Source organism: Drosophila bipectinata, chromosome 3L (assembly GCF_030179905.1).
Source record: "Drosophila bipectinata strain 14024-0381.07 chromosome 3L, DbipHiC1v2, whole genome shotgun sequence".
Lineage (NCBI taxonomy): Eukaryota > Metazoa > Arthropoda > Insecta > Diptera > Drosophilidae > Drosophila > Drosophila bipectinata.
Window position 1 is genome coordinate 8,239,986 of NC_091738.1, and position 27,925 is coordinate 8,267,910.

The following is a 27,925-nucleotide window of genomic DNA, read 5'->3' on the forward strand; positions in this document are numbered from 1 at the left end:
CTCATGGATATGTTCGCTGTTTCGGATTTTTCCCCTCGCATATAACAATATTTATATTTTTTTATCACTGCACTGGGTTCTATCATTATTTTATGTTGCCGCCGAACAAATTTGCAATTAAAACCTCCACAGAAATGTGAATTTTTCTTTCCCGCCCCAGGTTTTTGTATTATTTGTACCTTGAATAATATTTCTGGAATTTCATTTGGCTTCATAAATGGAAGTTATTATTTTTTTGTGTTTCGTAATTATCATTTGTGTGTGTGGAATATTTGTTGTGACCGTGGCTTGTTAATACCCAGAAAACAAACTGCATTGATAACGCCCATTGGAGTGTTTGATGGGGTCTGGGGTGCCTTTATCTGTTAGCAGTTTGTCTGCCTTTATGATGACCATATGGCCAAAAGCTAGTTCTTATCGGAATTGTAAATAAGTCAGACACCGAAATAAATAAAATCGATACTCCAGTGCCATTTTACAATGAAGGCTTGGATGGAAATGGGAGTCAGAGCCAGGTATGGGCTGACTGACTGACATGCATTTCAATTGCAGTTTTCTGGTATAATTGCTTTTGGGTGGCCTGACCCCTTTTGGCCTTTTAATTGTTTTGGGCTAATGGATATTCATGAAAATGACCAATAAACCAAATGACCAATATAGGATAGTTGAAGAAAATTCAAAGGTGTTTCCAAATGAATAATAGAAATATTAAATACAAACACCTAACTCTTGAATCTTTATACTTTATTATTTGTATATAGACAGCTTTAAAATCTTTTATATATTTATAATTATTTTCTTAGTGCATAAGTCCAATTTTCTCAAGCCTTTGACCTGTACTTCCTGCTGTTTCTCATTGACAAGTTGGTCTTTTTATTTGAATAGTAATAGTTACATTTTCGACATTAACAGGTCGAATGTCCAGGAACTCCTGTAACACTTTCCCTCCACCCTCCACTCCCCTTCAATGCCTTGGTTGTGGGTCACGAATGTTGCACAAAATTTATTGCTTTTGTGAATTTCAAATTAAGGGGGGAAATACAATTAAAAGGCCTAAAATGAGGCCTATCTTTGGGAGTGAAATGCAAGTAGGGAATTGAATGAATCTTAGCGATTCTTTTTGCATGTTATTAGAAAATTATTGGGCAATAAAAATCAGTCAAGTTTTTCGAAAAATATTGTAATTAAGCCCATTTATGATCAATAATGTGGAGTCGTGTTTTGGGGGATAAACTTTTGCGCCGTGCAGTCTCCAGGCCCAGGATCACGTCTAAAACAAAAAACAGCAACTGGGCACTAAACTTAGAGGTACAGCGCACAACATGAATTATTTCATATGTAAAAAAATGGTTTTTCCATGAAAAAATTTGAAATTGAAAAAAATGTTTAAAAAAAACACACTTTTTTTCGACTTTGTTCGTCAAAAAAACATGTTATAACAAATAAATATGAAAAATCCTTTAATTCATGTTGTGGAGAATTTCATTTCAAACATAAAGCAAAAAACCGCATTCGATTTAAATGAAATCTCTGACCTGTACATTGCACGGCGACTTTGAAAACACGACTTTTCAGTAGAAGCGTTTAAAGTTTACCACTCACTAAAGTTTACCACTGACACGCACTCACTAAATTGCGTATTACTTTGAAAATAGGTACCGGACAGCTTTATGCTTTTAAAGGCTTATTCTCAGATATATTTAGAGTACATTAAGACAAAAAAAAATTTTTCGAAAAAAATAAATTTTTAATTGTATTTCCCCCCTTAATTTGAAATTAATTTTCAATTTCGATTTTCGCTGCAGTTCGGTTGGATTCAATTGGTTAGCAGTTTTCTTTTTTGCTTTTATGGCTGTTGCTGGTCAGTTGTGTTCGTGTAATTACATGCTGTTCCGATTGTTGTTGTCATTGGCGCCTCGGGGTCCTTTGATTAGATTTTCCAGCTAATTTTATTGTTATGCGGCTTTGCGGCTTTTCAATTGTTTCTGTTTTTCCCTTAAATGGCCAAAAGTATTTCCTGGCAGTCGGTTAAACTTTAAACTCTGGCCTCTTTTATTTCCAAAAGTGCATATCAATGTTTGTTCGATTTCCTTTTTTTCCTGCCAATCCGATTCCCTTTTTATATTTTTATTTTGGCCTGGAATACATTATCCACATATTGGCCAGTGCCTTGCCACGAATATATGAAAGGTAAGTGGCGGAATTTCGTGGCAGATACTCGGCATGAAAAGGCTTTCAGGTCATTCCTCAATCAATCTACTTATTCATTCGGTCTTCCAATCATCTTCTCAATACTTCAGTTCAATTTTTTATACCCTTCCAGAGGGTGTTACAATATTGGTAAGAAGTATGAAATGCAGTGACGGAGATATCTCGGATCCTATAAAGTATATACCCCATTTTCAAGGGATCCCATCACGAAAAATGGACAAAAAATGTACAAAATATTTTGTCTCAAGATTTTGATGCAGAATGGTGGCGAATCGATCCAGAAATCGTTTAAGGTACTTCGCTTGAGTATCGGATGAGAATTGGGGAAGATATAGTCATCACTGTGGACCCTATAGGGGAAAACGCCATTTTCAACGGATGCCATTACGAAAAATGGACAAAACATCTAAAAAATATTTTGTCTCAGGATTTTGACGCAGAATGGTGGGGAATCTATCCAGAAATCGATTAAGGTATTCCGCTTGAGAATCGGATGAGAATTGGGGAAGATATAGTCATCACTGTGGACCCTATAGGGGAAAACGCCATTTTCAAGGGACGCCATTACGAAAAATGGACAAAAAATCTAAAAAATATTTTGTCTCAGGATTTTGATGCAGAATGGTGGGGAATCTATCCAGAGATCGATTAAGGTATTCCGCTTGAGAATCGGATGCGAATCGGGGAAGATATAGTCATCACTGTGGACCCTATAGGGGAAAACGCCATTTTCAAGGGACGCCATTACGAAAAATGGACAAAAAATCTAAAAAATATTTTGTCTCAGGATTTTGATGCAGAATGGTGGGGAATCTATCCAGAAATCGATTAAGGTATTCCGCTTGAGAATCGGATGCGAATCGGGGAAGATATAGTCATCACTGTGGACCCTATAGGGGAAAACGCCATTTTCAAGGGATCCCAACACGAAAAATGGACAAAAAATCTAAAAACTATTTTGTCTCAGGATTTTGATGCAGAATGGTGGGGAATCGATCCAGAAAACGTTTAAGGTACTCCGCTTGAGAATCGGATGAGAATTGGGGAAGATATAGTCATCACTGTGGACCCTATAGGGGAAAACGCAATTTTCAAGGGATCCCAAATCTCTGAACAGTCAGTCATCAACTTCCAAATTAAAGGGCATTTAAAATCATACCTTTTGATATTTTATGGCAAAGTCTAGTAAAAGTTCAGATTATTTATAAAAGAAAGTTGTTTTTGGAAGATGGAATTTATTTCCTTTGATATTTGGACCACAGATTCCAGTACATCTTTACCGTTAGTAGCACTGCTCTGAGAGATCTGCCGATCTCAGTTCTCAGGCTTTATCATTTGGCGCAGCTAAAGTCATTAATGGATCTGCAGAAGACTTTCGGGGCTAACCCCATTTCACAGGAGCCGGGCCCAATCGGCTGACAGGTGAGAGGAGGGAGTTAGCCCGGTAGAAAGAAGGTGTCAACTCCGCAGCTCCGCAACTCTGCACTTTCAAATCCAATTAAGAGTGTGAACTTGCCCGGAGTCTTGGAAATTAACAGTCAGATAGCCGGGCACAAACAAAGTGACATTGTCACATTAAATGCGAAATGTGCAACAGTAGCTGCGGAGATAAGGGGCGAAAGAAGTCATTGGAGGTGGATGTGGAAATGTGCAGCCCAAACCTAAAAAGAAACACAGAACCCCAGCAGGACCAGGAGCCAGAGCCAAGCCCAGCTGCACTTTTGTGTCAGAAAGTTGCAGGCAGAAAAGTATACAAATATAGAAAACTGATGCACTCGAAAAAATATAGTTTATATAGCTAAAGTCTAGTTATATTTTTTTGGCTCTCAAAAACAGCATCTAATTTTCTTCGAGTGCCTTTGGCGATTCTGTCATCCAGCTAGTGTACCATGTTGCCTGGACTGGCTGCAATTATCACATTTCCAAATGGTCACGGACCACGAAATCTTAAGTTCAGATATGAGTCGACCCCCGACTTCTCGCCGCTTCAACTGCATATGACTTCATAAGGCTGGAAAGCCCAGCAAAGCCTCCGCCGTTCTCCTCGAGGGGTTCTCTCCCAGTACTCCAGCCGTGTGTGTCATAATTCTCGCCAGCTTGACATTTATGATGTGTTCGCGCTCATGTGATTTTTCCAGCCGACTCAGTCGATTTTGCCAGCCGATAAAACAATGGCCCCAGACCCATAATGTCTCTGCAAGCTCTAGCATTGGTCATGCTACGAAACACAAATAATTAACTTTGTGGGTTGCCTTTCAGGAGGGTTCAGAGTAAATTAAAAAGGGTCCACAGGAAGACTTTAGTTCATTTAAATAATGAACTATGCCTCTAGCCTAACATTCAATTAATGATTTACCTTAAGCCTGCCTACGATGGCATATTATCCCCTTGGTCATATCTCTGCCATAAAATTAGGAAATAAAAAATTGTTAAAGAACCCATTCAAGAGTACTTAAAAATAGAGTGATTTACGACCAGCATTCGCGCAGGGGCGAAATTAAGGAAAACGCTATTCAATTTCACAGTAAAGGGCTAAAAGGATTTTAGAGGCAATGCCCCATCATTCTAATTATACGATCAGTGCGAAACTTTAAGTGCAATTTGCGAGGCGAAGACATTTCTATTGAAACCGAAACCCTTTTGAGGCCAGCTAATAAAGCTAGCAAACTATAATCATAAAACACGAAACTCAATTACCGCATTTGCTGCTCAAGGCCACAAATAACCAATGTTACGATGCGTCAACATTTTCTGCAGTCGCGACGGGATGAGGTCCACAGGATATGGTTAAGAGACCGAGGGGCCCCAACTGGTTGAGGGAAGGTACTGGTACAGCGGAACCCTCTGAAGGTCCAGTTGGCTGAAAGTCTGCAAATGATTCATTGCTTTATTACCCCGAAAGTGAAGCCTCGTGTCTTCTTTTTATTCCCTGCTTGCATAATTATGCACAGAAACGCCTTGTCAGCAAAAATCGCAGACTCCTTTCCGGATCTTTCCCAAAAGCTTTTACTTTTGTATTTAAAAGAAAAAACTTTAAAAAATAAAGGAAAAATATTTATTTTTTTTTTATTTAATTTTCGGTTTGTGAATCCCTTAACAAGGTCACTGTTTTAGAGCCTTAAGACCTAAAACATTTAAAATTTAAGGCTCTAAAACGATGAGCTTGCCCGGAAGAATTCTAAAACGTTTTTAGAAAAATTATATGACAAAGGCCAATTAAAATAGGCCATGAACTGCTCGGAATGGACTTGGATCCATAATTAAACCGACCACCTCCTTCGGACCTCTTATCTACACAGGGACAAGCTGTGAGGTTTACATAGTTGTTGACCCTTTCGTTCTGGCACTCGGAACACTCCATGGGGACGTAGCCCGATTTCGGCACCACCACCTGGCAGCCCAGTTTCGGGGACCAAAAGCAACAAATCACCAACTGACCAGCTCTGTCGTCTAAAAATACACAAATATTAAAAAATAGTAGATTATAGATAATGCCCTGAAATACCTTGAACATCAAGACCTTCTGGTACACATACGTCCATATCATGAGTAGTTGGAGACATGGGTGCTGCTCTTATTTTTCTGTGACTGCCTGCCAACTCTGTGCCACAGCTCCATCCAGGAGCGGCCTCAATCACACACTTTTCATCGTTCTCCTGCCGGCAGTCGATACATACCGCTCCCCCCCATTGCGCGTTTGTGATCAGGGGTCCTAGAATCAGACTGAACAAAAAAAATACATACAATTTTGACATTATGATCAGGGAGGGAATAAGATTTGAATAAGAAAATAAGAAAATGTACAACATATTCTTATCAAATCATTCTAAGATTTCTACAAATTTTCTTAAAGTGTTTTTTTAGCAATATCTTGGCCAGTTGGACCTTGACTCCTGGCCATTTAAGTCCATTTTTTTTTTCATTTAACTGTCTTGTCAGCAGGATTAAGCAATTTTCAACTTCGTTTGCTCATTTTCGCGCCTCCTACTATTTACCAACTGAATCAGTTGGCTGTCCTTCCCACTTTTTTTTATAAAAAATAAAAAGGGCTGTGAAAGAATCACACGAAGCGTGAAATTTAATTAATTTGACTTCCCAAAGGATGCCCAAAGATGAGCTTAAAAATGTTGACTCATCAGATGAACTTGAATTTTATATTTTATTTAAAGTTTTTTCATCTACCCGGTCTGATGTACATATATGGATATATATTGTAACCGCAAAACAATAAAAACTCATCGTCAGTTCTTCTCACCCAATTACCAGCGACTTACATATTGATTTCGCCACCACAAATACTTGAAATTCGGTTTTGTGGCTTTGCAGTCCTGAGTCCTGGAGGCTGGAATAATAAAAAAAAAATATAATTCGAAATTATGCCTTTTTGCGTTTCGGCGGCAAATCTTGCGGCAATTATCCAACGCCTGTTCCATGGCCCAGAAGAAATCGAGGCTCTGCGGCCTCTATTTGGTGCGTTGTGCCAACATGAAAGCGTAAAATCGCAAAATCGCAAAATCAGTTAAAACCGCAGTAGAGTTGAAAAGGACAGCGAGGTATTCGATTCCCTGCCTCAAAAGTTGGTTGAGCAGCTCATAAATGTGAGGACACTGATAAAAATTTTCTTAACCTTTCGTCAAGGATGTTTTTATTATTTTTGAAGCCAAAGAAATAGTTTTCTTAACATCAACATATATTATTTAGATATTTTTGGAAACAAGCTTGAAAACAAAGAGACTGCCAAGCTAATAATAGTTTCCATTTCTTGATTTATAAATTTTAAACTAAATTATCAATAAGATAAATATTTAATTTTATGCAAGTGTGATTGCCGAAAGGCTTTTGGCATCCATGGTTTCGATTGCAAACGATATTTGCTCGACGCTGTGTTTGTGTTTTCGCTGTCCCAGTCACATCCTGCGTTGGAAATGGCCAGGATAGCAGGATGACAGCAAAGGGGGGCACTGGAGCAGGAGCAGAGGCACAACCGACCTATTGACATTGACAGTTATAGCCGGGAGTGTATTTATACAACAGCGCAGATATGTGGACCAGAAGTCACTCGATGAAAGGCGGTGGAGAATGGCGACCCCCTGACCACCAGTGCTGCTGTTGTCATGGACAGCATTTTGCATGAGTGGCCCGGTCTGTGGTTCTTGGATGTGAGTCTCTTCCAATGGCGTTAGGTTGATTAAAGTGGGTACAGTTGCTGGTTAAGATTTCTGGCCAAAATAGTAATACAGAGAGCTTTAAATTTTCATAAAACAAGAAAGGAAAGCTAACTTCGGGCGGAGCCGAAGTTTATATACCCTTGCAGCTAAAACCGGATATATATCGCAAACATCGGATATAGTTGGCCGATCCTTATGAAATTTGGTAGGATGGATCAAAATATAATCTGTACCAAGTTCCAGCTTTCTATCTTCAAAAACACAAAAGTTGGGTCATTTCCGATCGTTCAGTTATATGGCAGCTATAGGATTTAGTCGGCCGATCCTAATGAAATTTGGTAGGTTGGATCAACTAACCAAAAATAGAGTCTGTACTAAATTCCAGCTTTCTATCTTCAAAAACACGAAAGTTGGGTCATTTCCGATCGTTGAGTTATATGGCAGCTATAGGATATAGTCGGCCGATCCTTATGAAATTTGGCATGTCGTATTATTTTGCCAAAAATAGCTCTCATGTCAAATTTGAACTCTCTAACTCTAAAAACACCAAAGTTATACCATTTCCGATCAATCAGTTATATGGCAGCTATAGGATATAGTCGGCCGATCCCGGCCGTTCCGACTTATATACTGCGTGCAAAGGAAAGAAGGGTGTGTGCAAAGTTTCAAGACGATAGCTTTAAAACTGAGAGACTAGTTTGCGTAGAAACAGACAGACGGACAGACGGACAGACGGACATGCTCATATCAACTCAGGAGGTGATCCTGATCAAGAATATATATACTTTATAGGGTCGGAGATGTCTCCTTCACTGCGTTGCACACTTTTGGACAAAATTATAATACCCTCTGCAAGGGTATAATGAAGACACTTTTTGTCTGTTATTTGGAAGCCTACAAGAAAACCCCCATAGACCACTCACTAATCGATCGGGTAGCTATCATAAGCAGCAGCCAAAACCACCGTCCATTACCCACAGAATACCGAGTGGCACAAGACTGGTTGTATGCCCCACCGCAGACATGCCAGACATCCGCATTTTCGTTTGTAGAACTAAAGAATTAACCAAAAACAATTTTCCACTCAAGCAGCGGCAAGGCAACCATCTAGAAAAATGCCTCCCTCCTGCTCTGGCAGACCCAAGCCCCATCATATTGGCCGTGAGCGAGACGCATCTCACAGATGCAAATGTATCTATTAAACAGAAATCAGGCATAAGGCAGCAGCCAGGAGGCAACAGCCAGGGGGCCCGCAGCAACGAGCCGGGCTAAGCACTTCACACCAAAGTGTCAATTGCATTTTTGTGGTTGGTCGCCAATGGACGAGGCCCCTTCGAGCACTTAATGCAACAATAAAACAATCAAAGTGTCTAGAAAATCGATGGAAATCAACGCAGCCCCATCCGTTCTCTGTTCTGCCTTCTGCTACAGCATGCGGTATTCTGCGTTCTGTGTTCTTTAGGACCATCTCTCCAAGAGGTCCAAGTAGCCAGGCAGGCAGGCCACTTTGGTCAGCCAGCAGCAAATGGAAATTCAAAGTGAAGTGTGCGTATCAGCGACTGTCGCACTGCAGTGCATCCCGGTTTCCAGATTCCCGATTTCAGATCCCAAAGACCCAAGACCACACACTTGACGGACGGGCAGCGTGAAGCTCCTTTTCGATGTGGTTGGAGGCCCAGAGGCACTTGACGGTCCATTTGGTGATGGGCTGATCAGGCAACTATCGCGGGGCAACTATGCAAGATGATTATTCTTAAAGCCTTGTATTTAAATTAAATATTTTCTTATAAAAAATGAAGTTTTTAAAAAGTGCCATCTCTGGAACTGATCCAGGGGGCAACAATGTAGCATGTAAATGGCCGCCAGGCAGTGGCAGGGACCTTTTCACACCTCCCACACCCACTTGTGCCACCGGCTGGCTTAGTGTCAAGTGGAGGCCAGTGGCTCCAACTACCGATCCCACTCGGCTATATCACGTGGGTGTTAATTACTCATGTCCCCGGCTCAGAAGCATCCCATCATCATCTGCATCAGCTGAAGTTTGTGTCAACTAGGAGTGGGGATTTCGGGATGGCCTCAGGAATACCTATTACTGTTTGTTAGAAAAAGGTATATTGGTTTGAGGATTATATTCATATATATTTTTATGATACAAATTATAAACCTTTCAAGTCCCTTTTAAATATGCAATAGTCTTTTCTTGACTCTCAACTACCGGGTAGCCAATTGTCGAAGCCTTTCAAATAGAATTTGTTACTCGGTTGCGCTTGCTTTGCTTTTCTTTCAACTGGGAAGAGTGCAATCAACTTTGCCTGGCCATAAAAGCTGAGGCCCGGACAGTTTGAACAGACATTTTGGACAGTTTCGGACATTTGGAACAAGTTGAGGCGAGAGGTTCAAGGAGACCGCCAGCCGGCCCTTGCCACTCGCCACTCGCCTTTTGGCCAGCCCGCATCCTCCGATCCGACGGGAATTGGGATGGTATGGCTGTTGGGATACTGGTGGACACTGTTAAGGGACATCAAACAAAAGTTGAAGGGATTTGCGACCCGAAAATGGCAATGCCACGATGCCACATCTCCTCGCCTATTTGACTTGCTGGGGATTCAGTTTCGTTTTCGGCATTTTCGCTTTTTGATCATTTTTCAAATGCAGGTAGAGAGGCAGGAGACAGTTCGTGTTCTTGTCTTTGGCGTCTTTACTTAATTTTTTTTTGGTTTTTTTTTTTTGAAGATGGGGGCTACGGGAAGTGTTCTTGGGTGCATGACAAATTATTTGTTATGTTGCTTTTTTCAGTTCATTTATATTTTATGATGGTGCAGCGAAATGAGACATGTATTTCCGCATTCTAGAATGTTTAATGTTTAAGCTTTCATACTCTCCAGTTCGAGCAATTATTTTCTCATCTATTGACTCTCAATCCTAGTAATAAACTAATTTCCTGTTGATATGAGAGTCCAGCTTTCACTGCCAGAATATTCTCTACTCATGTGCCCCAAGCTAGTGTCACAGACAGACAGAGATGGGCTTTAAGTGACCCGGCTCGGACATTTTTTCTCGCAGGAAATTGCCACTCAAAACGCCACGCACACTTCCGTCAGCCCACTAGAATGATGAACAAACTAATCAGTATAAGGCATCAGAATCAGGGCCCACGAATATACACGAAGGATAGTAGTAATGCCAGAGCGCAGGTGGGGCTACGGTCTCTAATAGACCATGGCTAGAACATCATTTCGCTTTCAGCGGCTCGCCACAGCCACGCCACAGAAATTGAAATGAAAATTGCAAAAATCTTAGCAGCCACAGGAGGATGAGAAGGTGTAAGGAAAAACCACCGGGTTGCAGCTATGCAAGTTTGCAACATTGCAGCTTAGGAGCTAAACAACTTCATCTGTCCGGGAATCCGAAATGAATTTCTCCAGGGCGGAAGAGTTGTGTTGGGAAGCTAAGAACCGAGGCAGAAGAGGCAGCGGTGCGAGCCCAAGATTGACACAAACCAATTAACATTTGTTCCTTTTATTTCTGGTCTTTGGTCTCTGAATTTATCGCACGTTTGACTGCGTTTACCAGTCAGATCTGTCCGACTTGAACCACGTTTTGCGCTTTACGGCACTGGGGGCAGACGTCCCTTTCTGCAAGATTGTTGTACCACACCAGGCCCTACTATTGCCCCAGCCCCTACCCGGATCCCCGATCTCGACTCGGACTAATCCATTTATCTATGCCCATAACTCTTAAAATAGCCTGGAAAATTTGCACCGCGACTCTGTGGTGGCTGCCTGTGGCCGAGGCCAAATACCGAAAGACGTTTAAAATGCACTAATTACCCAAGAGGTTCTTCAGTTTCGTTTCCCTTTTTTTTTGTGGAATATTTTTCTGTAGCGTTTTCTTTCTCTTAGGCTTTTTTTTCTTATGCAGATTACAGAGCTCTCGGGGCCGACACTTTGCTGTCCATTTGGAAATTTAACGCGCTTATCTGAGCTCGACTGCCAAGACATCCCGACGAGATAGGCCCCGGGTTGGGGGTCGGAGCTGGTGGTTCTGGGATTCGGTGACTGGCTGGAAGAAATCGAGCAAGCAGCTCCAAAGATAACCAGCATCAGGCTAATTAAAATTATAAAACGTAACACAAAAAGACAGTGAATGGATCAACAGGAAGCTACTACAAAGTTTTGTTCAAGAATGTTAAGTAGACGTAGTTGAAACTTTGACATAATGAGAAGGGAGTCTTACCAGATGTAAGTGGGGGATTTGTAAAATATTTCCATATAAATTCATTTTGTTTTTTCTTTCTATTTTAGGTAAGCCAACAAGAACGTTTTACAAAAGACACACTATCGACTTAAGCAATTAACACTGCAAGGTAAATGGAAAATATATTTTATTTATTTTTACAATTCAATCACTTAGCCAACCAATCTGTACTCGATTGAGCCTAAATCTTAAAAGAATTTCCTTGTTCTTTTGCCCAACAATAGAACAGACCACAAAAATGCAACAAAACTTTATTAAGCCAATTACTGCAAGAATTGCCTGCAATCTGCAAGTTACAAATTTTCTAAAATTGCTTGCATTGGAATTTGTTTGTTGAAGAAATTGACTTAGTTGTGGAGTGTTTGTTTTGCAAAAAGGAAAGACCAACACATGAACATCTGACGCATGAATAAAGTCGTAACAGGATAATTTCATTAAAGGAAATGGCTATTTTTGTAAAACACAAACGACAGCTAGCAAAAAAAAGGGAAAATAGTTTCTATCTCAACTTTTACTCTTTCTCGACTTGTAAATTATGCAAAAAGGTATTCATTGAAATTGCAAGCAGCTGGTTGTGGCCCCTTCCTTTGAGAGGATGTTGCAGTGGCCCGGCCCAGACCAGCCCCATCCCATTTAATTAGCCATTAAGTTTTATTGCGCGTAATTTTGTTTAATTTGCTTTAAATACAGCAAAAAGGATACCAGAGGCAGTGGCCAAGTAGCAAAGAGGATACAAAATAGTAGTTACTACTTGGGTGGGCGGCAACGTCAGAAAAAAAATTTATTAAAATGGCAAAAATGTAAAAATAAATGCAGGGTAAATGTGGAACTTCATGTTGAACTACTTTGAGTGGACCATCATTGCTTGTTCTTCGCTTAAGCTTTTCCAATAAAATTAAATTAGTTTCTTCTTTTTTGGCTCTTGAATTTTTTCACATTTTGGTTAAAGAAAAGTGGAAAAAGTCTTTTGTAAATAGGAGTACATGATTATGAGATTAATTCTTGAGCTATAAAAAGGAAATAAATTATAAGAGCTTCTATAATGAATTCCATTTATTGACGGAAACTCCTTTGAGATCCTTTGATCCTTGAGCCATTTTTCCCTTGGCTGATTTTTCAATTGCCTTGTCCTTTGGACCGTTTGTGTTGAGACAATTTTCCCATTTTCCATTCAATTTTCCTGTTTAGTCTTCTTTCTTTTATTTGGATCTTAGTTGCTGCATTTTCTGGTCTTTGCTGGCAATTTGAAAACGGCCCTCCAGCCATGGCCCAGACCCGATGGCCTTGTTTCTGTGCATTTAGCATAGAAATAGCCCCTTTTTCTGTCACTCTGTTGAGTCGGGCCTTAGCATATGCAATTTTCTGCAGCAATTGTCTGTTCTGGTCCTTTTATTCCCTTCTGCCATTGCAGCATGTCGTCCTTTTTTGGGTGCATAAACTTTTATACGCAAATTTAATTTTATCGCTTATTGGAAGATTCTGCGCGTGCAAATCCAATTTCCCATCTTCATCCATTGGTCCATAGGAAATAAGTTTTTTTTTTTCGTTTTCGTGGCTTCATTCTAGTTGGTTTGGAAGTTAAAAATTTATTACTGTTGTTCGTGGCGAAAATGGCTGCTTTTTGTGTGGAATTTTCACGGAAAAAGTTTCGTTTGCAGCACAAAATATTTTCCAAACAAAAGGTTGATGGATAAAAAATAGAATAAAATTTAACAGAAGTATTAAAGTTTAATTGAACTTTCTAGTTTTAATATCAAGTTACGGATGGAGTTAGTGTTTTTTTTTATAGAAAGCCGGGAAGTGGCACTTAAAATTCAAGTTCAATAGTCGCTGAAGGGACGGAATGACGAGCCAGCTCAGCATGTGGCGCGTTCTAAGAACTTGCAACAGTTTGCCGCCTGATCCAGGAGTTGCATGAGTTTGGCCTTTGCTTTTTAGCCAATACCTTACCTAAGGGTTATATCATTTGGTAATTAAAGTAGTTAAAAATACATAAATATTGTCTTGATATAAAAATTAAATTAAAGAAGAGTGGCAGTTACGAGAGAAAATATATTTAATTAATATTATTATTTTTTATATATGAAGGGTATTTGTCTTTTTTCGAATTTTAAGGCTAAACAGAAACCTTTTCTTGATGTTGTTGCTGTGGCCACCTTGGCACGAATGTCAACTGCACGAAAATGCAGCAACATTGTCGCTGTTGTTGCTGCTACTGTAGCTTGCAACTATTGCTGCTTCTGCTTCTGGTGCTGTTGCTGTTGCTGCCTGCTGGTTTTGGCCCATTCTCCTGCCGCTTCTGTTTTTTGTTCTATTGATCGTTAGGCGGTTTCATCTGCTGTTGTTGCTGTTTTCAGGTCCCTGGTGATAGCATTTTGCTCCTTGGCTTGTCAAAAGACAACCAGCCCGGCTCCTTCTTGCTATGGTTGTTGTTGTTGCAGGCAACTGCTGGAAAGGTTAACAACATTTTCGTTCGTGCCGCATCTAGATGTTGCTTCCTGTTGCATTTGTTGCCGCTTCTGCTGCCGTTGCTGCTGCTGTTTGCCTTTTTAATTAGCAACTTTTGGGACTCGCCAGCGTCCCAAAGCGATCCAGCTGCCTTTTTCTCTTCTATGCATTAAGTATGCAGTTTTTGGACTTCTTTTCTGGCTTGTTCTTGCATTTAATTAAATGCTCATAAGCATGTGACCGAAGCACAAAAGGAAGCTGTCCTGGCCTTTTGGGCCAAATAAAGTCATCGTCTCAGCGGGATCACTTTAAAAAATTGCTGACTTTTTTTTAGGCTACTTAGCAGTTTTAATTGAAGGAGTTAATATCTTAAAAATACTAAATAAGGACTAAGTTAAACATAAAGTACGTTTTGCTCAAAACATCTTCAACCTTTTACAGTTTGACAGCCACTTGTGGCAATTGTCACATCATTCAACTACCGATCGACGCCAGAACAGAACTATTTAATGTCACTTTGGCACTTCCTTAAATGTCGAAAGATCTCCCGTTCCGTTGTCAGAGGTCTTGTCGCCTTGTCGCTTCATTGCCGACAAAAATATTTTCGCCTCGTTTGGTACGCTGTGGCTCTTAGCTGTTTTCTGTTTGCTATTTGCTGCCACTGCCTCCTGCCACAGCCCCCTGCCACTGCTTCGATTACTTTTTTGTGAGCTAAGAATTTCTAATTAGTGGCGCCATATTGTTGCAGTGGCCAATACAGCCGGACCCGTTGCACAACAAATGGGCAACAATCGCAGGCTCCAAGCCTCTAACTGTAGTCAGTACTGCAACCAGAATACAGTGGAAAAGGGGTTTAAGAAAAAGGGTTAAATGGCTATAAAATAAATAAATATAAATATTAAATTAAATAAAAAGACAGTTTAAATTTTAATCTGTTTATTAAATGCATCTATATTTTAAATCACTCTTCGTAGCACTTCTTTCCTTTGAAGACCTCTAAAAGTATAGCATACTTTTGGTATAAATAGCCTCTTCCGCCATTTTATAATTTTATTCAAAATTCTCGCTGTATTCTAGCCATAAACTAAAATTCTTAAAATAAAAACATTTAAGATTTATTTAATATATATATTAATATATAATACCCACTGTACTTTGACGTCAAAGACGAAAAGTTCTTAAGTCGCCATTGCCGTCAAAGACTTGTTTGCTGCCTTAATTCGACGCAAATAATTTACAACGAAAGAGACGGTCTGCTAGCGCAGAAAGAGAGAGGAGAGTTGTGCACTTCACTCCTGTTCCTGGGACTCCTTCGATTCGCCTGTTGCCAGCTAATTACGTTAAGTATTCGACGTGACACGCCTCCCCGCCTCCTAGCACTAGCACTAGCACCAGCACCTTTGGCGAAAATCAGTTATTTTGGTGTTAATTACATGGCATTTTGTTTTCAAAGTTGCTGCGTTAAGTTTACGGTTATTTGTTTGAAAGACAATGGCTCTAAGGCCATTATGGCCATAATAGAGGTAAAAGCATTAGCTAAACTATAGGGTCTTAAGAGCTATTTTCATTCCATTTACAAATCATTCATTCAATTAACTAACAATTTTAATAATAAATATTTCTGATTATTGGAACCATTTCTTATGAAGTCTTGAGCCAAAATTGAATGGCCCAAATCGCTTATGGCCATCGCAGTTTTTTTTTTTATGAACTTTGGGTTGCCTTAACCCTCCTTAGGGAACTCAAAGTCTCAGCTCATAAATCTCGCGTGCTGCAAATCTCTCATTTCATTTGATTTCGTTTTGTATAGAGCTATAAAGACACCGTCAGATATACATACACTTCCTTTATCCCTCCACCCGGCTCAGTTGTTATTTTTTGGATTTGCTATCAACTGGCGCAGATCAAAAGGCACAAGGATTGCAAAGAAAGAAATCCCTTTGCATCTCGAGACCCAATCCCTGAAGTCGCACAGCCCCTCCAACTTCAACTAAGGCCGGCTCCCGCTCCATCATCATGGGCTGTTTGATGTTTTGACCCTTTTCAAGATGTTGTCTTCATTGCGTGTCTTCTGTTGTCTTGAACACTCGCGAGTAGAAATAAGGAAGCAGCGCCACAAACAACAATGCCGGTTTCGGTTTTTTTAGGGAGCCAAAAAAATCGTGATAATAATATTTATTTGCTGTTGCCGGGACAGAGGGCGCTAAGCTTGCTTATAATTTATTATTTATTTTTCGGTTTTTATGGACCATGGATAAGTCAAGAAGAGGCTTTGGTAAGCCTGTTAGACCATCTCCACTCCACTTCATTTTCCCATCACCTTGTTGCACCTGGAATACCTGACTGTAATTAACATTACACCCAATTAACATTTTCTACGGCCGCTAAACTCTGCTTAACTGTTTAACGCTGTTCGAATGTTAAGGTCGCACTGCTACTGCAATTGCAAGTTGCAAGTTGCAAGTTGCTGGTTGCTGTTAGTTGCAACTTGCCACCGACAAAGTCAATAAACGCGTTTATTGTCTTAGTCGCTAAGCCTCCAACGGCCCCCTTTTCCCCACCCACCCACTCTGCAGGCCATCTATCTCCCTTGTGTACATTGTCTGTGATGGTGCCAAGAAAAATGTTGCTGTCGCGCCAACATTTCGCTATTGTCTCCGTCTCTGTCTGCGCCCACCGCCCTCGTCTCTCGTCCTCCTTGGACTCCAGGCTAGCAGACCCTGGTGGCTGTGCCAACTTTTGTCCATTTTAAGGCAGCTGGAATGTTGCTTTCTTGTAAATTGTTTAAATAAAATACAAAGAACAGGAACAAGAACAGCTCCTACCTAGCTACTGTTGGCTCTCTCCCTCTCTATTGACTTTGTTGCTACTCCAGCTCCAGCTCCTGCTCCTGGAGCAATCAAACAAAAAGCCAGAGAGCATTATTTGCCTTGCTCCTTATTGGGTTTACAATTTTTTTACCCCCTTTCCTCGGTTGGGTTCGGAAATGTTGCACCTGCTGTTAAAAATGTTAGCAGAGCATTAACAGCATGGGGGCCGATCGTGGGGCAATGTTAACGGGATCCAAACGAGCCAAAAGGATACTTAATAGCCATATTTGTGATATCTGTGATATCTGGTGGGGATTTTAGCATTATTTGTCTAATAATTATATTAACCAGTAATCTTTTAATATTTAATTGCTATTTAATACTTTGTAGTACCCTCTGGGGGCACGTGCCTACCACGAACGGATCTAGAAAACCCTTCCATCTCACATTCGCATCTATCTAGGAGATAAAGTTGCTGACTGCTTTAATTAGAATTCCAAATGCCGTTTCAAAGGAAGTTGGCGCTTGTTCAGACATTATTAATATTTATGGTCTAGTCTGGAGCGATGATGGATCACACGAGCGACGAATGCCTGATGAGCTGCAGTCGCCAATCTAGAGCTCCCCATCTCAACCCATCCCATGTATCTGTATCTTATTTTTCTTTATTTTTTTTTGTTGCTGACCATCTTGCCACGTTCCAAGCAAAGTGCACGCAATCGTTGAGTTGTCGGAGGTCATTCTTGGGAAAGAGCTTTATCGGAGTCATCTTCTCCTTTTATCTAATGACGATATACCCACGACGAGGATGAAGATAATGATGATGTTGATGCTGATGGCTCTTCCTTTCCGCATAAATTCCCTTCTCAGGCTAATATCCTCGCCTCCATAGAGCTAACCCATAATTTATGTGCCTCAAATTCAATTTTCATTCAGCAAAAATTGCTAAAATATTCTCTGGGTGGTCTCAGAACCAAAAGGAAGTCTTTCTTAGCCATTGGACCATTGCCAAATGTTTGCTTTACTGTCTTCTTGGGAGCCTTTCGACCTTAAAAGATTCTGATTATTTTTTAGGCGGTTTTGGGCTTTTGTCTTGCCAGTTTCCTGTGAATTTATGCAGAATGAGTCATTCAAGGGTAAGGATCCATAAGATCGCTTTAAGACCATTTTTATGGCTACCCTATCTTTAAAGAATATATTTAAGATTTATTGAAAAAAAATTATTTTTCTTAAGTTTTCACTGCTCTTACCTTGATGCATATTGGCGTTAAAAAGGGCCACACACCTGGAAAGAAATCCTCTTCCTTCTGGCAGTCAGTCATTCCTTCATTCATTCCATTGGTCAATCAGAGAAACTGTCGTTCAGCCATTCCGCCAGTCACTCATAAATTTTAACGCCAGGCGCCGTCTTTCTGTTTTTGTTTTTTTGCGACGTGAGGTTTACACCTTTTTTGTTTCATATTGGTTTTGTTTTTTTTTTTATTTTAGCCAACATTAGTTGTGGGTGAAGTTTCAAGAGTGTAGAGGGAGTGCCAAGGGGACAGAACGACAAAAACTTCAGTAAAATGCAGATGTTAGAGCCACACAAGTTGGATGACTAATGCAATTGGGTTGCACTTCAAAACAAGAAGGATAACTTTTAGAAAAAGCTTTGAAAATGTATATGAAATAAAATGTATATTCATTTTTTTTAAACTTATTTCTTTAAAATATTTAATTTTTTTTTAAATATTTATATTTTTAAGTGTACTACCCCTTTTTAAAAAACAGTCCTGCAGTTTCCCATGCTACGCAATTTTGCATTTTTATGTCGTTCGCTTCACGCTTTGTGAGCTTTGAGTTCTCAGTTAATGGTCATTTATATATGAGAGCTGGTTTTTGCCTTTTTTTGCTCCGAATCAGTCAAAAAAATAGGTTCTGCTAATGCGAGTGCAGTTCCAGGAATCCTGGGCGAGGAACCAAGCGACACTTGGTCCCAACACCCCCGACTTAGTTCCCCCTAACCGGAGTTTTTAGGTTTCGAACCAGCATACACTGCTCAGGTTTCACTTTCAGGTTTTTTGTTATTATGGCCTGCTATATTTTATATATTTTTTTTGTATTTGCATTTGGATTTTAGTTTTTATTTTTATTTTTGCGAGTTCTTTATAGGTTTTTGTCTGCCCCTGGCGATGCCTTTTGTTGGGCTTAGCACGAACTGCACTTAATGGCACATGGTGGGAATGAGACGGAGCTGCTTGGAGCCTCTCATTTTCATTGTAAATGAAGTGTCAAAGACTTTAAATAGCTTTTGATGCTACTGGTGAATGAAGCCGTTTTTCTTAGCTCTCTGAAACCGAATCTTCTCCTTTCCCCACCGCCTCGAAGAGCCCCCATCGGATGTTGAAGACTCTCCAGTGCTGTCTTTTGTTGTTTTCGCATTTAGTGGAAAATGCAATTAGCTTTTGGCTAAAGGCGAGAGGTTTCTCAGTAATTGTGGGCCGTAAGGGAGGGCACTTATCTTGAGGCAAATGTTTGGAAAACAATTGTAAAGTGCCTATTAGTATCCACCAAAAAGATTTTAAGATTTAGCAACTAATTAGTAGTAGAAAGCTTTTTTTTACCCTTCATTTTTTGTAACTCTTTCTTGAATCCAAAGACTAAATTGATAAAACATAAAATATACTTATCAGAACTCTTTTTTTCACCTTGAGCATCCATCACAACTTATCGCAACCCATCACTTTTCAGCTTCACTTCATCTCTGTCTGTTTGCCTTTGTTCTTATTGTTAATTTTTGTTTGTCAAATATTTTAAAGTTGATTTTTTGGCGAAGCTTCCTTGACAGGTTGCTCTTCGTGCTTCAGACTGAGTGACGACTGTTGATGGCTCGCACAAAAACACCAACAAAAAAATGAGTTAAAAATAATAAACAATAAAAAATAAAAATGTAAAACATGATTTTTTGTGCTGTTCTGGTGGCCACTTGAAACCGGCAGCTGTCGCACTTCACTTCACTTTTGCAATCCGACTACCCATCTCTTTCCCCTTGCCCCCAAGCCATCTCTTTCACTCGTGTTTATTATTAGCCCTTATTCTTTAACGTTTAAACCAAAAAAAAAAAAAAAATGTAGAGCTCCGTGCATATTAAACGATTTATAAAAAGCTTCCGTATAGCCTTTCTGCAAACATTTACAGTTGGCTTTTATTTAATTACACCAAAGACAACAGCAAAAAATTGTGGCTGATAAAAAGGTAAACTGATATCATTCGTGCAGGTTTAAAGTTAAATACACTTGAAGAATAAGTAGCAAAAAATAATAAACATAAAATATATCAAAAACTAAACTTTACTTTGAAAGAAAACTTTCCATTTCCAATTGTAAACCAAAATAAATATTAAAATTATTCATTTCCGGTTAATACTCAGTGTTGGAAAGTATTCTTCTCTCTGCAATGACTCTCAAACTGCACTTGCCGGCCATGTTGTTGTTGTCATTTGTGATGTATTGTTGGTTGAGCTTCGTCTGACACTGCGGTAGGTTGTTTGGCTTTTCGGATATATGAACTTATATTCGAGCTGTGTATATGCTGTGTGTTTTTTTTGGCCATCTGTCGTGCTTAAGTGGAATTTTTGTCGGTTGATGATGAGGTGGAATTTTTTGAGGGGAGCGTGTGAACGGATTCCCGTTGTGCTGATGGTGCTGATGCTACTACTGCTCATCTTGCGGTTTGTGGTTAGAACAGAAGCACTTTCGGTTATGGCTTAAATACCACTTGAATAAAGGTAGTAGTACTGGGTTTATTAAAGTTTGAAATTCATAAAGGATGAGCAAGGTGTTTGGAGTTCTTTTATTGGAAAATTTAGAAATATTTTCAAGAGTTTACCGCTCCCTAACTTTTGGCATTCTTTACCAGCCCGTATCCCCCAAATTGATCAAGCAAATAGTTAAAGCTCGCGAGTCTTAATCTGCATCTGGCCCTAAACTGCTGCCCAACCCATTTGGAACCGATTGGCAACATTTTCTCTGCCTTTTCCCTTTTGCTAGATGGTTTTTTTTTCTTTCCAGCCTGCTGCTTGGCTGTTGCTGATCAATCGTACAATTGAGTAAAATCCTACTTTATTTGCAGTAAGGCGAAGTAGCAGTTGCCTGTTGCAAGTTGCCTGTTGCATGTGGCAGAGTTGCGAGTCCCCGCGACCAGGGCTTTTGTTGTTTTAATGGCTTTCGCTAACATAAAAACCATTAAGATAACATTTTTATAGGATTTCAATGGCAGTCACGGCAGCAGCATCAGCAGCAACAAAGAAGCTTTTGCCCGGCCGTGGATGTTTTTTATGGCCAACTCTCGGCGGCAGTGCAACTTCAGTTGCTGCTGCTTCTGCTCCTGCTGCTATTGCTGTTGCTGTTGCTGCCACAAGCCAAACACCAAATGTCATTGACTATCAATAGAAGATGCTCCAGCCGAAGAGCCAGAGTCAGAGTCAGAGCCAGGGCCAGGGCCAAGTCCAATCCCTCTTTCCAATTGGCAACAGGTTGGGCCCATGGCCTTTTGTTTTTGCCCTACGCGCTCTGCGCTTATTAAACGCAATATTTGTTGCAAGTTGCTGCTGCTGCCGATGGTCCTCCCGACTCGGTGGCTGCCGCTGCTGCCTCCATTGCGACCATAAAGTGCAATTTATTTTTGTTGATTTTTTGCGTGGTGTGCGCCGTTTATATCGGTTGGAAAAGGAGCGAGCCCAAAAGGGATTTTTCTCATTTTTTTCTCAGTTTAGCACTCACTTCCTACTTCCAGGTTTTTTTTCCTGTAAACCCAGACCGAAAATCTGTACTGAAGTGGCAGAGGAGTAAAGTACTCAGCTTAAGCCCCAATTCCCCGATCTCAATGCCACTCGATGATTGTGACTTTTTGGGGACAGTGGGATATGAAGCAAGGGCAAAAAAATAGTAAAATATATCATTATAAAATATATAGAATAAAGAATAAATTAAAAATATAATTTTTTATAAATGATATTGAAATTATTAAGCTAAAGGCCCATTTATTAATCTATAAAAAACTTTCTTATAGTTACCCTTTTTCTGAAAAAAGTATATTTTTTTAATTTTATTTTTCTTATGTTATCCACTGCCACTATTTTGTTTACAAATAGATCCGCATTTTTCAGCTTTTTTATTTATTTATATATGTATATATTTTTCTTTGGTTTCGCCTTCTATCTGTATCTCTAATATCCGACAATTGTTGCCACTTCTTCCTCTCCTAGTTGGGCAATGGTTTTCATTTCTTTTTCGGGGAGAGTCACGGCTTCCAGCCCTCTTGATGCCCCACCATCCTCACCTCCTCCTTTGGCTATCTATCCCTCTGCCCCATTGTCCATTATGCAGCATTACATAGGATGCTGCTGCTGCTGCTGGTCCCATCGTGGCAGCTGCCTTGCATCGACCATCACTCCCCCCCCAATCCGCCCTTTTTGCATTGACCGGCAACAAACACATAAATTGCATTTGTCGGTTTGTTGTCGTTTTCATAAATAAGATAAAGATAAACGACCAAGTTGCATATTATTTGTAATTGCATTTCTTTCCTCGTTGTTGTTGCTGGTCATTGATATGGCAATGCGAAATTTTTTCCAGCATTCTGAATTTATTATTGGCCAAGGCGAATCGCTAATGGGGGAACAGGAATAGCAAATACTTTTAATAAGGCTCTATTGGCCACAAGAAATGGAAATCAGTTGGCTAAAAAAGGCCAAGGAATCTGGCTGGGATTATTACTGCAGAACCTGTTCAATAAAGGAAGCACTTTAAATCAATCAAAAATCATTTGTTTCTCTACGTCGGCCTTTAAAATTCTTCATTTGTTTTCCAATATTTCAATCGTTTGTTATTTTTGCAAAAATGTTGAATGCAATTCAAACAAACCCACTTGCCATTTATTGACTCTTTATCTAAGCCAATTTAGGACTATAAATCTATTTTTTTATTTGAGAGGTTTTGCTGTTTTTTGTGGCAAACGTGAAAATAAAAACTGGCTGAGGGCCGAGGGCTGAGTCAACGATTCAACAATTTGTTGGCGCTTCTGGATCCAGGGACACTGGGCGTGATAACAAAAGGCAGCAAATATAGTCCAGCAACACCTATACTATCGGATGCATATATATCTTTATATAGCCATGACAAAAGTTTCAACCCTGCCAATATAGTGGGTTTTACTCTAGAGTTGGTGGGGTATAGAACACTATAGGTAATAAGAAAATGATTTTAATAAATATTATAGGCATTATACTACATACATTATAATGCATTTATTTATTTATTTTATTGAAATTTAATAAGAATAATTTTCTAGAGCAATGCAGCTTCGACTTGGCCATATGGATATGTTGATTTCCCTTCTTTTTTTTTGCAAACTGTTTGCAAAATGCCTTTTGTTGACTTGACTGAGTGGAGGAGTTATCCCCCCAGCCTCACGCCCTTTAGCTGGCTTTGTGGCTGCTCAGTGTTCTGTGTATTTGCCGCGTTGCTGTGGACTTTTAGCGTAGGCAAAATACAACAAAAAAAAAAAAATAACAAGAGCGACAAGAATCGACGGCGCCGTTGCCGCTTTATTATGAATTATGACCACGTTGACAGTTTAGGACCAGACGAGGGCGTGGAAAACTTGACAGATGCGCACACAGAACACAGAACCAACCGGGAGAGTACAGGGAACCAACCGACCAGAATACGTCTTAAAACGAACAGAAAACAGAAATCTTGCAAATAAAGACCTATTCCTGGTATCGGCCACAAGCCGCAAGCCTGTGGTGGTGGCTGCAGTTGGCCATGGCTCTATTTCTTATTAATAATGTGATAAAACTGTCAGACGACCAACTGAGCTGCCACGGGAAGATTTCCATTTGCTGCTTTTTGTGTAAACTCTCGCAATCCATTCCACTAAATTAAGCAATTAATTCCCCATTTATATAAGCCGACAACTACAACTTGAACTATAAATTATGATTTTTTTTTTCTATACATATATATTTTTTTCTTCATTGTGTTTCTGAGTCGTACCAGTTTGAGCCAAAAGAGTTATGTCCATTGCTGTCACAGCGAATTATGTTGAAAAACGAAAATATTTTTTTGGAATAAAATTCAAAACTGAAAAATATGTCAATTTTGTCCAAGCATGTTGTGGACTAATCGGTTGTGACTTGCGACGCATGGCATAAATACCATGTTTTAAGAAATCGAAAGTGATTCAGAGGGGGATTCTTATTAATATCTTTAAAATCCTATTAAATATCTTCAACTTATTTATTTTATTTTCTTTTTTTATTATTACAGGTAAGTGATTCTATCTTTTCCTTAACTGGGTAAGTCTGATGACCTCCAGAGTCATTAGTTCTGTTTTCGCTTCTTAATTACATTCGACTCTGAAAATATTAAATGCAATTTCATTCTCATCATTTCCGAGTTGAAAACACACACTCCCCTTACATCTCGCTCACCTAAAAAAAAAACCCTAATTGAAATTACGTAACGTTCATTGACTTTAGAAACTTTTCTTTGGCAACTTTGGGCAAATAAATCTTCGAAATGTAATGGTACTGGTACAATACATACAGTCTGTGGTCACCGGCTTGTCCCTCTCAGTATGAATTTTTTTTTTCACTTTTATTATTAGTCGGACTTTGTATTAGGCGGCTCTTTGTGCAGGTTTGCTGGCAAAGGGAACGGGAACGGGGCTAAGACCTGTAATGTAATCGCATTAGTGAGGCTTTATTGCCGTCTTCTTTCCAATGCCAAATTAGCCATGAATGAGTCGATTCCGAAGAAGAAAATGCTGTTTGGCAGCAAGAAAACAAAAAAATAGATTTCATTTAGACACGATCATTGCCCATAATAGTACGGAGAATATCTGAAAAATTAAGAAGCAGAGAAGTATCTTGGTAATGACAGTGGACAACAAGTAGACGGGTGTACAAAATATAAGCTGATAAGAGTCAGGAAACCAAAAGAACTGACAACTGACAGACGGTGTTTTGGCGGGGAATCGATGGCGAGTAGTTAGTTGTTGGAGTTTGTGAACTCTTGGTAGGGGCAAGAAATAGAATCATTATTCAAAATTTGAAATCTTTTAACAATTTATCAACTCTAATTAAAGCATTGAACTCCTTGAGGTCCAGAATTCTGCAAGCCCCCCAAAAATCAAACAAAAAGAGCAGAGCCCGATTGAAAATTCAATAATAATCACAATAAATATCGATATAAGCGAGTAAATAGAGTAAAGTGAACGAAATATCAATGAGTGCTGAAGGTCAGAATGCTTTAGGGGGAATTCCAAAACGAAAACGAAAATTGGAACCGAAAGTGGAATCGGAGTCGGAATTGTATCGATTGGTTGGCGGCTGTCGCCAATGAATTTTTTTCAATTTTTTAACCTCTCAACACAATTAAATGCCAATTGAAATTCTTCGGCGCTGCTTCTTTTCTGTCCGGTCGGCCCATAAATTGAAATTAATGATTGGGAATCTTAAATAATTTATTTTAATTGTGTGACAAATTCGGGCAAACTTTATTGATTAATTTCCCTTTATTGATTTGCCAGCTAATCTCCTCTTCGCTCCGAGATTCCATAATATTTTTATTTTTAAGCCATGATGTTGGTTTTCATTTTTCGGTTTTCGGCGTGACTCTATCACACTTCTCATTTCGTTGCCCAAATCGCAGTTCAACGATCGCATTTAATGATTTTTGTATGCGAAAATAAGTAGATTTTGTACTCTATAGATGGATCGCACTCCCTCACATACAAAAGTTTTGTCTTCGGCCCGTGCGATGCTTTCTTTTGTTTGGTTTTCGTTTGGGGCCTTTTTTTTGTATCCCCATTTTCAAGTTTGCTTCAAAAATTCGTGAAATGTTTTTTCTATGGGCATTGAATAGTGGTCGAGCCCTCCTCCATCTCCTGGAGGGGGAAACAAAGTCAAGGAGCAGGGAGAGATGTATGTACGTTTTGTTGTGGTCCATCCACTTCAAGTTGAGTGGCAATTGGCACAAGGTAATTTTCGACTGTTGATATAAGGCAAGTATTGTGTAACAAAGAACCGTCTGGAGAGTGGGGGCTAAGCAGATTGACGCCAAGAAGTAGTTATGAAATACATAATCCCTTAATTTAATTACATTTAAGAATTAAAGATCTCTATGTTCAATTAAGTTGTATTGTTTCTTTATCCAAACATAATAAACAAACCTAATAAACTTTTCCTTGTTTAAACATTAAAAGATACAAGATCTATGGCATGACCAACGGTAGAAACGCCCCCAAACCAAAAAAAAACCTAATCAAGTTCAACAAACTTCTTCTGGCAGATCGATCGAATCAAAGTCGTTACCAACTGACACTGACTCTGCAGATATCAGACGCTATGGTACGCATGTATTTATATTCCTGGCCAAAATCAAATTGGGTCAAAGTTTGCCGTCGAAGCAATTTATTTTGCCTCTACTGACAAAATATTTTGTTCTGGTAGCTGGACAGACGATTGAAGGGAAGAACACAGAACAGATTTACATGCCAAACCTGTGTTTTGGCCTCCGTGCTTCGGACCTGAAGAAGATTTACAACTTTTGATAGATAAAGATCTCAATTTACCTATGAATATGTTCTCACGCTTTATAATTCTTGAGTTCTGGTCTTGAACTCTGTTGTTTTTGGCATTTAGTTTGGATATTTGGTTATTGGTTGAGTTGTCAAGCCAAAGCCCTCAACTTTGTTGCCTCATTGTAAGGGCATTAAAAAATGTAAGGGGAAAACGTTCTAGGTAGTATCAATTTTTATTGGTTAATGTAACTATCAAATCTCGGTTTATGGCTTATGGCACATTTACAACGAGGATCGCTTCGGTTTCTTCACTTTTACGAGCGTTTTGGTGGAAGGGCCATGGGCTAATTTTTACGACTTTTCGATGGCTCGTTTACACGCAACGACAACGACAACGATCTGATTATTGATTTTGAATGCCATCGAAAATCGCCACTTATCTCGTTTTATGTGTCAACTTTTACAGTCTTTGAACGCCCCTTTCCCACTCTTACCTTACTCGTAATTGGATAAAATTGTCAACTAAGGTGGAAGAGAAAAAAACTCGTAAAAAAGTGGGCGATCTTGAGGTACTTAAACAGTAGTTTTGCTTATTGGGTGCAGGGGTCTTGAAACATTTTGTTTATGACGTGGTTTACAGATCATACTTAAATTGAAAGACTTGGGTGGTTTATTTTTAGAGATACTATTTAAGCATCTAAGTTAATCTTAAGAAACATGGGGGCTGTTTTAGTAAACCATTAATATAAAGTGTTAATGGAAGAGGATTTTCAAAATATTAAAGTTGAAATGTCAATATTAAAATTAATTACTCGTTGTGTGACACAAGAAGGTCAATGTTTAAAGTTCTGAATGTTAAAATATTAAAGAAACCAAGATAAATTGTTTAAAAAAAAATGTATATATAAGCTTGTCACAATTTTAAACATAACTCTCATAGAAACCCTTCTTCAGAAGCTTTTCTTCCCAAGACCAAGATCAAGTTTGAGCCAAGTTCACTGCCAGTAGGTTGCTATTGCCAATTCAAACTTGGCTGAGACCCGATGCAACAGGTTCGCTTCGAACTTCGCTCTTAGTGGTACTCTGTTCTCTTAAGTCTATATATTCGCTAAAAGGCCCCAGCACATATAGCCCCAACTATGGACAATGGAAACGAGTTCTTCTTAGCGGCCCCCTCCTCCTTTTCCACCGTGCCTCCTACTCCTGCCACCTTTATGTTTTGGCGTAAGTTTTGTTTACCTTATGGCTCGTTGAAGATCTTGGCTATTTTTGTTGCGCTTTTTTAGCCATCCCAGGTTCTCTCAACTTTGCTCTTGATGTGAGACAGAGCTGGAGAAAGAGCAAACTCCATAGCCAAACAAGTTGCAGTTGCTCGATTCGCGATTCGCGATTCTCGGGACCCGCAGACTCCTACACGAGACTCGCCTCTTCGATCTTCAGATATAACATTTTTTCTTTCTTATT

At 39.5% G+C, this 27,925-nt stretch overlaps 2 protein-coding genes and 1 long non-coding RNA gene across 6 annotated transcripts in view; 1 reads left to right on the plus strand and 2 right to left on the minus strand.

Moving 5' to 3' along the window:
• Positions 1-27,925, minus strand: part of LOC108133850 (COMM domain-containing protein 4) — a 203,038-nt gene that overhangs the window by 53,796 nt on the left and 121,317 nt on the right. The gene's annotated exons all lie outside the window — the stretch shown is intronic.
• The window catches only part of bbg (big bang), a 108,507-nt gene that overhangs the window by 26,750 nt on the left and 53,832 nt on the right, over positions 1-27,925 (plus strand). The gene's annotated exons all lie outside the window — the stretch shown is intronic.
• On the minus strand, positions 15,057-16,269 carry LOC138926387 (uncharacterized). 2 transcript variants are annotated; one of them, XR_011442885.1, is made up of 3 exons: positions 15,925-16,269; positions 15,230-15,482; positions 15,057-15,176 (listed from the first exon to the last, which is right to left on the minus strand). It is a non-coding gene; the product is annotated as an uncharacterized lncRNA (long non-coding RNA). The 2 variants fall into 2 exon arrangements; XR_011442884.1 differs by having other exon boundaries at positions 15,058-15,176; positions 15,234-15,482.